Here is a 13,302-nt window from a genome sequence, read left to right as displayed (position 1 = left end):
AGGGATGCGGTTCAACAACCTAATCACAACACAATTCTCTCTTGCATCTCTACTCCAGCAGAAGAGTCAGGAATAAGGAAGTACATATGATAGGGGGCGGGAAGAAGAAAGAAGCACGAATCAGTGAGGACTAAACCAAATGTCTCAGAGGCAGTGGGAATGAGGATTAAACCAATGTAACAGAATGACCACGTAAATAGACCACAACGTCAAACAATGTAACAGAAGGGGTTTTAGAAGCAGAATTTAGAAGCATACCAACATGTATCTGTTTTGCCTTGAGCATAGCCCAGGTTGGAGTCTAGGCCTGCCTTCCCCCTAGCAGAGGAGGGAGTTTTGCTGCTGTGGTGTTTTTCCAACTCTCTGTCTCTCTACCTGAAAATGTCAGCCCAGAGCAGTGAAATCCCAGCAAAGACTTGGGGTGTGCGGGGGGGGGGGGGGGGGGGGGCTTGCATATCCCAAACTGTGCAATACTGTAAACCACCAATAAGTCAAGAAAACTCAGTTTTAAAAAAGGAGATAAAAATGTGAACTAAGATTCTGTATTATTGGCCCACCTGCATGTTAGCTGTCAGGCTCAGGCAAAAATTAGTAAATATACCTAAAGGGCCCCTTGGAATATACCTAAAATAAACTTCCTAGCTTCTTCCAAAATGGGGACCCCAAATCTCATCCGCTCTGTTACCTTTAGGTTCCTGATTATTAAACAATTTGTTCTGCTTTATATATTAATGATTTACAGCCATCAAGTTTCAGATGCTTCCATGATGCTGTCCTGACTTCCCTGGGCAGATGACCTCCCCAGAGCCCTGCTCCACTAGGGAAAGATAGAAACAGACTGGGAGTACAGGTCAACCTGCCAACGCCCATGTTCAGTGGGGAAGCAATTACAGAAACCAGACCTCCCACCTTCTGCTTCCCCATAATGATCCTGGGTCCATGACCATAGAAGGATAAAGAATAGGAAAGCTTTCAAGGGAGGGGATGAGATACAGAACTCTGGTGGTGGGAATTGTGTAGAATTTTACCACTTTTATCCTATGGTCTTATTGATAACTTATACCTGATTATATAATTAAGCCATAGGTCCCTTTGGTTTGTTTATTTTAGAGAATTATATTTGATCAAATTCATTAGAATCAATAACTCCATGAGGTAATCTAAGTAGATAACATGTGCTGACTCAATTACCCTTTAATAGATCAACTTCATCAGGCAGACACTGAGCCCTAATAATAACCCTGGTGGCAATTTGAAAAAAAAAATAGAGGGAGTCGGGCGGTAGCGCAGCAGGTTAAGCACAAGTGGCACAAAGTGCAAGGATGGGCGTAAGGATCCCGGTTTGAGCCCCCGGCTCCCCACCTACAGGGGAGTCGCTTCACAGGCGGTGAAGCAGGTCTGCAGGTGTCTTTCTCGCCTCCTCTGTCTTCCCCTCCTCTCTCCATTTCTCTCTGCCCTATCCAGTAATGACGACATCAGTAGCAACAACAATAATAACTACAACAATAAAACAATAAGGGCAACAAAAGGGAATAAATTAAAAAAAGGTTTACAAAAGAGAGAGAGGAGGGCCACACCACCAGAGCCTATGGGCCGACCACACACACACACTTTATTGGATAGAGACAGAATTTTAGAAGGGGAAGATGGAAAGGGAGGAAGGAGGGAGAGAGAAATACCTGCAGCACTGCTTTACTGCAGGTGGGGACTGGGAGCTTGAACCCAGGTCCTTGCACATGGTAATATGTGCATACTACCAGGTGCTTTATCACTTGACCCCTGGAGGTGAATTTCCATTTGCACTGACAACAGATTGATCACAAACTATGGATTGAACTTTTTTTTAATTATCTTTATTTATTTATTAGAGACAGCCAGAAATTGAGAGGGAAGGGGTTTGACAGAAAGGGAGAGAAAGAGAGAGAGACACCTGCAGCCGTACTTCACCACTTGCAAAGCTTCCCCCACCCACCCGCAGGTGGGGACTGGGGGGTGGTATTCAAACCTGGGTCCTTGTACACGGTAACATGTGCTCTCAACCAGGTGCGCTACCCCTCAGCCCCTGGAATGAACTTTTTTCATAGATCTCACACACACACACACACACACACACACACACACACACACACACACACACACACACCAACTATGGAAAAAGAGGAGCTAGTAACGTGATGCCTCATGTGACTGCACTTGATTGACTTCTTTTAATTTTAGGTGTCAATTTGTGCTCTGGGCCTATTGATTGAAACAGGCCAACTTAGGGTTCTCATTTGAACTGGAAAGATTTCCAGTTGACAATCTGTAGCCATCTCTTACAATGGTGAGCACTGAAGATTGGCTTTATTCTCCTTGGTACGAGTAATGAATTCTAGGAACTAGGAGAAGGACCAATGGTGGGATTGGTAGCCTGCAGTCAGTTAAGAAGGGACTATCCAGGGGCCAGGTGGTGCTTCATCTGGATAAGCACACACAGTACAGTGCCCAAGGATGTGGATTCAAGTCCCTGGTCTCCATCTGCAGGGGAGGGAAGCTTCACAAGTGGTGAAGCAGGACGGTGTCTCTCTCTCTCTCTCTTTCTCTCTCTCTCTCTCTCCTCATCCTCTCTTAATTTCTGTCTGTCTCTATCCAGTAATAAGTACATAAATATATTTTTTGAGTTATCTCCTTTTTTATTAGTGATTTAATAATGACTGACAAGATTACGGTATAAGAGGGGTACAATTCCACACAATTCCCACCACCAGAGTTCTGTGTCACATCCCCTCCATTGGAAGGTTCCCTATTCTTTATCCCTCTGGGAGTAGGAACCAACGATCTTTATAAGGTGCAGAAGGTGGTAGGTCTGGCTTCTGTAATTGCTTCTCCACTGGACATGGACATTGACAGGTTGATCCATACTAGTAGGGCAGGGCTGTCAAGTTGGGCACCAGCTCCCCCAAGGTCAGAGTCAAAATTAGCCTGGTTTCTCTCTCTCTCTTTCTCTCTCTCTGTTTCCCTTCCTCCTTCCTTCCTTCCTTCCTTCCTTCCTTCCTTCCTTCCTTCTCTTCCACCCTCACTCTTTCCCTTCTGTCTTTTTTTAATTTTTTAAATCTATTTTAAAAAGGAGACATTAAAGCCATAGGATAAGAGGGGTACAACTCCACACAATTCCCACCACCAGACCTCCATATCCCATCCCCTTCCCTGATAGCTTTCCTATTCTTTATTCCTCTGGGAGTATGGACCCAAGGTCATTGTGGGATGCAGAAGGTGGTAGGTCTGACTTCTGTAATTGCTTCCCCACTGAACATGGACATTGACAGGTCAATCCATACTCCCAGCCTGTCTCTCTCTTTCCCTAGTTGGGTAGGCTCTGGGGAATCGGAGCTTCAGGACACATTGGTGAGGTCCTCCATCCAGGGAAGTCTGGTCAGCATCATGTTGGCATCTGGAACCTGGTGGCTGAAAAGAGAGTTCACACACAAAGACAAACAAATTGTTGAACAATCATGGACCTAAAGGCTAGAATAGTGCAGATGAAGTGTTGGGGGGTACTCACTGCAGACTATTGTGTACTTTTGCTTTCAGGTATTTTCAGGTATATATTTTGCCCTAGTTTATGGATACGTGTGAACATATACTCTATCTCATGAGACCGGTCTATATCTAGGTTTTGTGACTTTGTTAGGAAGTGAACCACCTGGAATGGAATTAGAGAATACTGTGAAAGGAAAGGTGTCACCCACGTAATGAGGCTGAAAGTTTGTCATTCCACACCTGAAGTCTCTGGACACAGTCTGAAGTGTAGCATGCTGAGGTGGTACTCATTACATTGATTCTCCTTCCTTCCTTTTTTTCTTATTTTCTTTCTTTCTTTCTTCCTTTCTTTCTTTCTTTCTTTCTTTCTTTCTTTCTCTGTTTCTTTCTTTCTGCCTCCTTATCACTGAGGCTCGGTGCTGACACTACCAACCCACTGCTCCTGGTAGCCATTTCTACCACTTTATTGGATAGGACAGAAAGAAATCGAGATGAGAGGAGGAGAGAGAGAGGGAGAGAAAAAGATAGACACCTGCAGACCTGCTTCACTTCTTGCAAAGTGACTCCCTTGCAGATGGGGAGCAGGAGCTCGAACCTGGATCCTTGCACAGGTCCATGTATTTCCTACTATTGGTGATTAATAACGAGAAGCACCACCACTGGGCTCCCCCCTTTTTATTTCTTTATTTTAGATAGAGGTAAGAGAGGCAGAGAGGAGCCCCAAAGCTTCCTTCCATGTGGAGGGGTCAGGCTAGAACCTGGGTCTTGCACTTGGCAAAGCAGCGTGCTGTCAACGTGGATGCTTTCCCCAGGGCTTACCCTGTCTCCTTAGCCAGGAGATGGGCTGGGACACAGACTGATGTGGGACTGGACAGCAACGTTAATTGGGGGCAAATTTCAATGTGTGGTTGATTACTGCCCAGGGAAATTATCTGGATTCCAAAGGTTGCCTCACAGAGAGTTGAGGCAGCCAAAAAGCACTAGGCGCCCTGATGCCCTTAGGAGAGACCACAGCCCTCTGGCAGGACCTGCAGCCACTGTCTTGTCTTTCTTTCTGCCTCTTGGGTTATTACTGGGGCTTGGCGCTGACACTACAAATCCACTGCTCCTGGTGGCCATTTTTTCCACTTTATTGCATAGGACAGACAGAAATTGAAAGGAGAGGAAGAGAGAGAGAGGGAGAGAGAGTTAATCTCATTTCTGACAGTAGCCTACGACATTCCCACTTTGCTATAGTTTCTTTTACTCAACTCCACTTCTATCTTCTCATTTCCTTCTTTTCTTTCTTCTTTCTTTCTTTCTTTCTTTCTTTCTTTCTTTCTTTCTTTCTTTCGTTTTTTGCCTCTAGGGTTATCTGGTTGCTCAGTGCCTGCACTACAAATCCACTGCTCCTGTGGCCATTTTTTTTTTTTTTTGAAAAATTTTTTGGTTTGTTTATGGATAGGACAGAGAGAAATTGAGAGAGGAGAGGAAGATAGAGAGGGAGAGAGAAAGATAGACACCTGCAGATCTGCTTCACTGCCTGTGGAGCGACCCCCCCCCCACTGCAGATGGGGAGCCAGGGACTTGAACTAGGATCCTTGCACAGGTCCTTGAGCTTTGTACTATGTGCCCTTAACCCGATGTGCCACCGCCCAAGCCCCCTTTACTTCTCTTTTCTCAGCAACACTCCAGTGAGATCTAATTAGACTTGTCCTCGGGTGATCCTTCAGCTCTTTATTCTATGTCCTGCAAAAGAAAATCTTGTGTCTGTGGGTATCTGCACATACGTGTTAATACATCCATACATACGCACAGATACACACAGCGTGGGGAAATACATCCGTGCATAAATGAGAGCGTACATGCAGAAACATATACATACCCTTCAAACTGGAAGAGTGTACATAACCATTCTAGAAGTTTCCTCCAGTCAATGGGTATGAATCCTTGGGTAATTTTTTTTTCTATTTTCAGCGTGGTTCTGATGCTTATTTCCTATTTTCAGAGGGCGAATGAGGGACAGAGACTAAAGCAACAAGGGGCCAGACGGTGGTGCACCTGGTTAAAGGCCCACATTACAGTGCGCAAGGACCCAAGGTCAAGCCCTTGGTCCCCTCCTGCAGGAGGAAAGCTTAACCAGTGGTGAAACTGGGCTGTAGGTGTCTGTCTCTCTCCCTCTCTATCTTCCCAACCCGACTCAATTTCTCTATCTCTATCCAAGCATAAATAAATAAAAATAATAAGAGAGACTAAAGCAACACTCTGCCACTCACGGAGTTTCCTTAGTGAAGTCCTGGATGCCTTTATGTGGTTCCAGAGACATAAAACTAGGGCCTCCACATGATAAGGTATAATCAACCCAGAGAGCCACTCCCCAGCTACTAAATCTTTTCTTTATATGTTGACATAGATTTTCAATTATGTGCTTTTTAAAAGATCTCTTCGGGGGTGGGAGGCAGGCAGTAGCACAGCAGGTTAAGCGCACGTGGCACGAAGCACAAGGACCAGGGGTAAGGATCCCGGTAAGAGCCCCCGGCTCCCCATCTGCAGGGGAGGCGCTTTACAGGCGGTGAAGCAGGTCTGCAGGTGTCTCTCTTTCTCTGGCCCTCTCTGTTTCCCCCTCCTCTCTAGATTTCTCTCTGTCCTATCCAACAACAACAACAACATCAGTGGCAACAATAACAATAATTACAACAACAACGACGTTAAATAACCAGGGCAACAAAAGCAAAAAAAAAATAGCCTCCAAGAGCAGGGGATACAGTGCCCCATCGATAACCCTGAAGACAAAAAAAAATCTCTTCATTATTGTGAGGGGGTGGGGTGAGAGGGAGAACAAGGGCATCACTCTGACACATTCGGGGGCTGGGAACCCAACTCAGAGCCTCATGCTTTCCAGGTCAACACACTAGTCACAGCACTACCTCCAGGGCTGCATCTTTTCATTTTTTAAAAAAGTTCTTTGCACTGGCTATTCATGGAATGAAATGGGGGAAATCTGGCTCTTGTACGTTGTTTAAAATGAATTTACAATGATGTTCAGTAGGGAAGCAATTACAGAAGCCAGACCTTCCACCTTCTGCAACCCACAATGACCTTGGGTCCATGCTCCCAGAGGGATACAGAATGGGAAAGCTATCAGGGGAGGGGGTGGGATTGTGGTGGGAATTGTGTGGAGTTGTACCCCTCCTACCCTATGGTTTTGTTAATTAATCCTTTCTAAAAGAAAAAAGAAAAAAATGAATTTACAATGATGGAGTTTTACAAAACAGACTCTCATAATGAAGGTTTAGATATTCCATATTAAATCCCTTGCACCATCATATGCCAGAGCCAGGTAGGACTCTTATCAAATTATTAGTTTTTTTCCCTTTATTTGGGGGGGGGTTTAATGGCTTATAGTCAACAATAGAAATGCAATGGTTTGTACACCTAGAACATTTCCCAATTTTCCACATAACAATACACCGTCCCCCACTAGGTCCTCCTCTGCCACCATGTTCCAGGACATAACCCCCCCCCCCCCCACACACACACACACACACAAGAGTCTTTTACTTTGGTGCATACACCAACTGCAGTTCAAGTTCTGCTTTGTGTTTTCTTATTTTTCAACTTCTTTAGTTATTATTAGTGATTTAATAATGATCAACAATATTGTGAGAGGGAGTTGGGCAGTAGTGCAGTGGGTTAAGTGCATGTGGCACAAAGTGTAAAGACCAGTGTAAGGATCCCAGTTCAAGCCCCCGGCTCCCCACCTGCATCAGAGTCACTTCACAGGTGGTAAAGCAGGTCTGCAGGTGTCTTTCTCTCCTCCTCTCTGCCTTCCTCTCCTCTCTCCATTTCTATCTGTCCTATCCAACAGCAATGACATCAATAACAACAATAACTAAAACAATAAAACAAAAGCAACAAAAGGGAATAAATAACTAATATTTTTAAAAATCTAAAAAAAAGATTAATAAAAACCAATATTGTGGGATAAAAGGGGTACAATTCATACAGTCCCCACCACCAGAGTGCCAGATCCCATCTCCTCCCTTGGAAGTTTCCCAATTCTTTACCCCTGTGGGAGTATAGACCGAAGATCTCTATGGGGGTGCAGAAGGTGGAAGGTCTGGCTTCTATAATTGCTTCTCTGCTGGACATGGGTGTTGACAGGTTGATCCACACCCCCAGCCTGTCTCTATCCAATCAAATTATTTTTTAAAAAGGTATTACAGGGACGAAGGCAAATTATTTTTTAAAAATCAAATTATTAAATTAGCAAATTATTAAATTATTTTTTAAAAAGCACAGGTGGCATAAAGTGCAAGGACCAGCATAAGTATCCGGGTTCCAGACACCAACTCCCCACCTGCAGGGAGATCGCTTCACAATTGGTGAAGCAGGTCTGCAGGTATCTATCTTAATCTCCCCCCTCTCTGTCTTCCCTTCTTCTCTTGATTTCTCTTTGTCCTAGCCAACAACAATGACAGCAATAACAGCAACAATAACAATAAGAACAACAATAAAAAACAAGGGCAACAAAAGGGGAAAAATAGCCTCCAGGAACAGTGAATTCATAGTGCAGGCACTGAGTCCCAGCAATAACCCTGGAGGCAAAAAATAAAAAAAGACATCTTCATTGGCACAGCAGACCATTCCACCGAGAGTGGGAACCATCAATGCCATCATACAATCATACCCAGAACAAGAGAAAGTTGGGAGGAATTTTTTTTTAAGATTTAAAAAATATATATTTGTTTATTTATTTCCTTTTGTTGCCCTTGTTTTATTGTTGTAGTTATTATTGTTATTGATGTTGTTGTTGGATAGGACAGAGAGAAATAGAGAGAGGAGGGGAAGACAGAGAGGAGGAGGAAGAGAGAAAGATAGACACCTGTAGACCTGCTTCACCGCCTGTGAAGTGACTCTGATGCAGGTGGGGAGCTGGGGGCTTAAAGCAGGATCCTTAGGATGGTCCTTTGTGCTTTGTGTCACTTGTGCTTAACCCGACTCCCAGATATATATATATGACCAAGTGAATAAACCAGAAGGGGCTTCCAAGTCTGGGAGGAAATAAAGACAACCACAGAGAGGAGGTCTGTCCAAGATGAGAAGGGACTAACTGGGAGCAAGGGAAAAAGCAGAAGGGAGCGGGAGGCTGTGGTTGGAGAGAGGTGGTGTGTGAAGCCTCACAGAGAGACTCATCATTCTGATGACAAGTCACAGGCTATGCCCTTAGATCTAAGGGGATAAAGTGGCTAGAAGTAAAGGTTACTTGAGCTCAGGAGGTTAAGGAACAGAGGGGGCAAGGACAAGTGGCTTATCAGCATGGACTTTGAGGCCACTTGGGATGATGGTGGACACAGACTGTGGAAGGAGCCATGATTTTCAGTCATAGGTGGCCGATAACACCAGATGGGGACTGATAGTAGGTAAGATAGCAAGGATGATGCAGACTGGAGGAAATCTCTCTTTTTAAAAACTTTTTAAATTATCTTTATTTATTGGGTAGAGACAGTCAGAAATCGAGGGGGACTAGAGGGAGGCAGAGTGTTAGAGAAACAGAGAGACACCTGCAGCACTGCTTCACCATTTGCAAAGCTTTCTCCCTGTGGGTGGGGACCGGGGGCTCGAAACTGGGTCCTTGCGTATTGTAACATGTGCACTCAACCAGCTGCACCACCACCCAGTCCCCAATGAGAGGAAATATCTCCATCACATGGATATGGTCTCAAAGGAAAATGTTCATTATGAGAGGCAGAGAGAGAGAGGTAGGAGAGAGAAAGCAAATGGAGAAGTTCCCAGCGCTGGCAAAAGGCAATGCCAAGGATTGAACGTGTGGCCTCTGGGGCCTCAGGAATGTAAACTCTTACATCTCCAGTTTGGAAAAAGATTTTCTTAAAAAAAATTTTTTTTTTTTAATTTAAGAAAGGAGACATTAACAAAACCATAGAATAAGAGGGGTACAATTCCACACAATTCCCATATCCTGATCTCCACATCCCACCCCCTCCCCTGATAGCCTTCCCATTCTCTATCTCTCTGGGAGTATGGATCCAGGGTCCTTGTGGGTTGCAGAGGGTGGAAGGTCTGGCTTCCGTAATTGCTTCCCCGCTGAACATGGGCATTGACTGGTCGATCCATACTCCCAGTCTGCCTCTCTCTTTCCCTAGTAGGGTGGGGCTCTGAGGAAGTGGAACTCCAGGACACATTGATGGGGTCGTCTGTCCAGGGAAGTCTGGTCAGCATCTTGCTGGCATCCGGAACCTGGTGGCTGAAAAGAGAGTTAACATACAAAGCCAAACAAATTGTTGAACAATCATGGACCTAAAGACTGGAATAGTGCAGATGAAGTGTTGGGGGTATTCCCTGCATGCTCTTGTGTACTTCTGCTTTCAGGTATATATTTTTCCCCTAGTTTATGGGCAAGGATGAACCTATGCTCTGTCTCAGGGGACCTGGACTATATCTAGGTTTGGGGACTTTATTGGTGAGTGGAACACCTGGAATGGAATTAGAGAATACTATGAAAGGAAAGGTCTCACCTGAGTGATGAAGCTGAAGGGTTGTCATTCCACACCTGAAGTCTCTGGTCACAGTCTGAAGTGAAGCATGCTGGGGTGGCACTCTTTGTGCTGATTAGGTTGCGATATGTGGATGCAGTATTACTTGATTTGAATTGAGAGCAGCATGCAGAAAAGTGGGCCCCACCCTAAGGTTCCAGGACTGGGGGAAATATAGTCTCTAGAGTTGAAATGTGAAGTTCCTGTTGTCTTAGGGTTCAAGAAGACAATGGATAGCTACTGTTATCACATTATTTGGTGATAGGGTTAACTTTGGAAAGTCCCTTTGATAGGATTTGGGGTATATTACCCAGCATCTTGTATATAGCTGTGCTATCAGTTGCTTCTGTTCTCCCTGGTCTAGGCTTTTGGGAGAAAACATATCAAAGACAGCCTATGTATTAAAAAGACTCAGTCTGTGTTTTAAGAAGTTTTAGACATATAAGGTTTTCACCTCTCATCTTAATTAAATAGTGGTTTATATAATGTTTACACTTTAATAGGATTGTACATAAACACCACTCCCACCACCAAAAGACTGTGTCCCATCTCCATCACCCACCCCCGCCCCCCCAACCCTCCACCATGCCGGGGAGCCCAATGGCCACCCTCCCCTTCACCACAGTGTTTTTACATTGGTGCCCTGCTCTCGATTTAATCATATCCTGCTTTTAGTTTCCCTTTCTGTTCTTCTTTCTCAACTTCTGTTGATGAGTGGGGACATCCCATACTCATCTTTATCTTTCTGACTTAGCTGACTTAACATAATTCCTTCCAGCTCTGTCCAAGATGGGTCAGATAAGGTGGGCTCATTGTTCTTAATAGCTGCATAGTATTCCATTGTATATATGTACCACAGCTTTCTCAGCCACTCATCTGCTTTTGGGCACCAGGGTTCCTTCCAGGTTTTAGCTATTATGAATTGTGCTGCTATGAACATAGATGTACACACATCTTTTTGGTTGGGCATTATGGAATCCTTGGGGTAGATCCCCAGGAGAGGAATTACTGGGTCATATGGAAGGTCTATGTCTAGCCTTGTGAGAGTTTTCCAGACTGTTGTCCAGAGAGGCTGGACCAGTTTACATTCCCACCAGCAGTGTAGAAGGGTTCCTCTGTTCCCACAGCCTCTCCAACATTTGTTGCTGCTGGGAAAAAGATTTTCTGTAAACAAAGCAAAAGTACGCTTATCTGAAGGTGGCAGTAGGGAGATAAGAGAACACAAATTTGGAGTATGGCGGTAGTGCAGCGGTTAAGCGCAGGTGGCACAAGGCACAAGGATCAGTGGAAGGATCCGGGTTCAAGCACCCCCCCCGGCTCCCCACATGCAGGGGAGTCGCTTCACAAATGGTGAAGCAGGTCTGCAGGTGTCTGTCTTTCTCTCCTCCTCTCTGTCTTCCCCTCCTCTCTCCATTTCTCTCTGTCCTATCCAACAACTACGATATCAATAATACCTACAACAATAAAAAACAACAAGGGCAACAAAAGGGAATAAATAAATATTTTTAAAAAATAAACTTTAAAAAAAATAAAAAAATAAACTTTAAAAAGAGAGCGAGAACACAAATTCTTCTTTTGTGGTCAGCGGAACAGGAGATAAACCGTCTGCCCCACCATACAACTTGAGGGGACTCATAATTTGGGGGTGGGGAAAGAGTGGATCCAGATGATAAGGCAAAAGGTGGTCTTTCGAAAACTATCCCTTGAGGCTGGGCAGTAGTGCACCCGGTTAAGCGCACATAGTGCAAAGTGCAAGGACTGGCGCAAGGATCCTGGATGCCTCCCTTCCACCTGTAGCGATGTCGCTTCACAAGTGGTGAAGCAGGTCTGCAGGTGTCTGTTTTTCTCTCTTCCTCTCTGTCTTCCTCTTCTCTCTCCATTTCTCTCTGTCCTATCCAACAACAACATAAAACAACAACAATAATGGAAAAAAGATGGCCACCAGGAGCAGTGGATTCGTAGTGCAGGCACTGGGCCCCAGAAAAACCCTAGAGGCAAAAAACAAGAGTTGAAGAAGATGCAGAAAGGAGGGAGGACTTGTACACTGTTTTTGGGGATATAGGTTCATACAAACATTATGGAAAACGGCGTAAAGGTTCATCAGAAGCCTCAAAGGAGATGGGCCAGGGAGACAGCACAGCAGTAGAGCACAGGATGCAAGGGGTCCCAGGCTTGGACTTCCAACATAGCTCACCTTGATAGTATGCCTGCTTTGTTGGCACACAACGCAGGTTCGAATCTGGACCCCACCATACTGGAGGATATTTTGGAGATAGGGTGTCTTTCCCTCTCTACCTCTTTCTGTGTAAAAAAAAAAGGTAGTTTAGACGAATGAAGCCCTGGAAACACCACCAACACCACGAAACAGGTCCTAGGTTCAATCCCTGGTACCACTAATAACCAGAGCTAAGCAGTGCTCTAATTAAAAAAAGGGAGGGGTGGGAGTTTGGCGTTAGCTCAGCAGGTTAAGCGCACGTGGCGCAAAGCACAAGGACCCATGTAAGAATCCTGGTTTGAGCCCCCGGCTCCTCACCTGCAGGGAAGTCTCTTCACAGGCAGTGAAGCAGGTCTGCAAGTGTCTGTCTTCTTCTCTTTTCTCCTATCCAACAACAATGACATCAATAATAACTACAACAAAAGGGAATAAATAAAATAAAGATTTTTTTAAAGATATATACTAATCTTGGTGCTTTCAGAAAAGGTGATTTTCACTGGCATTTTAGAAAAAAAACTAAAAAATGATAAGGGGCCAGGTGGTGATGCACCCAGTTAAATATACATCATGTGAAGCTCAAAAAACCCGGGCAAAGATCCGGGTTTGGGCCCCGTTACTCCCACCTGCAGGGGGGCCGCTTCACAAGCGGACGAAGCAGATGTACGAGTGTCTATCTTTCTCTCTCCCTCTCTATCTCCCCCACCTCTCTCAATTTCTCTCTGTCCTACCCAATAAAAAAATCCACCAGGAGCAGTGGATTTGTAGTGCTGGTACTGCCCTTCAGCGGTAACCCTGGAAGCAAAAAAAAAAAAGAAGTAAGAAATTCCCCATGATCCAGTTATCCCACTTCTGTGTATCTGCCAAAAAATACATGGAAGGTATATCTGTGCCTTCAGCTAAGAGTTAGAAACAATTCAGGTTGTTAGGTTGTTGCTAAGGACACACTGACAGGGGCTATTGTGTGGATAAAGACGGTGTGGGTATGTGCACAGAACACTAGGCAGCTAGACAGAGAGAGGAAATTGTCATTTGCAC

Source organism: Erinaceus europaeus, chromosome 2 (assembly GCF_950295315.1).
Source record: "Erinaceus europaeus chromosome 2, mEriEur2.1, whole genome shotgun sequence".
Classification (NCBI taxonomy): domain Eukaryota; kingdom Metazoa; phylum Chordata; class Mammalia; order Eulipotyphla; family Erinaceidae; genus Erinaceus; species Erinaceus europaeus.
Note: the sequence above shows the minus strand (reverse complement) of the source record.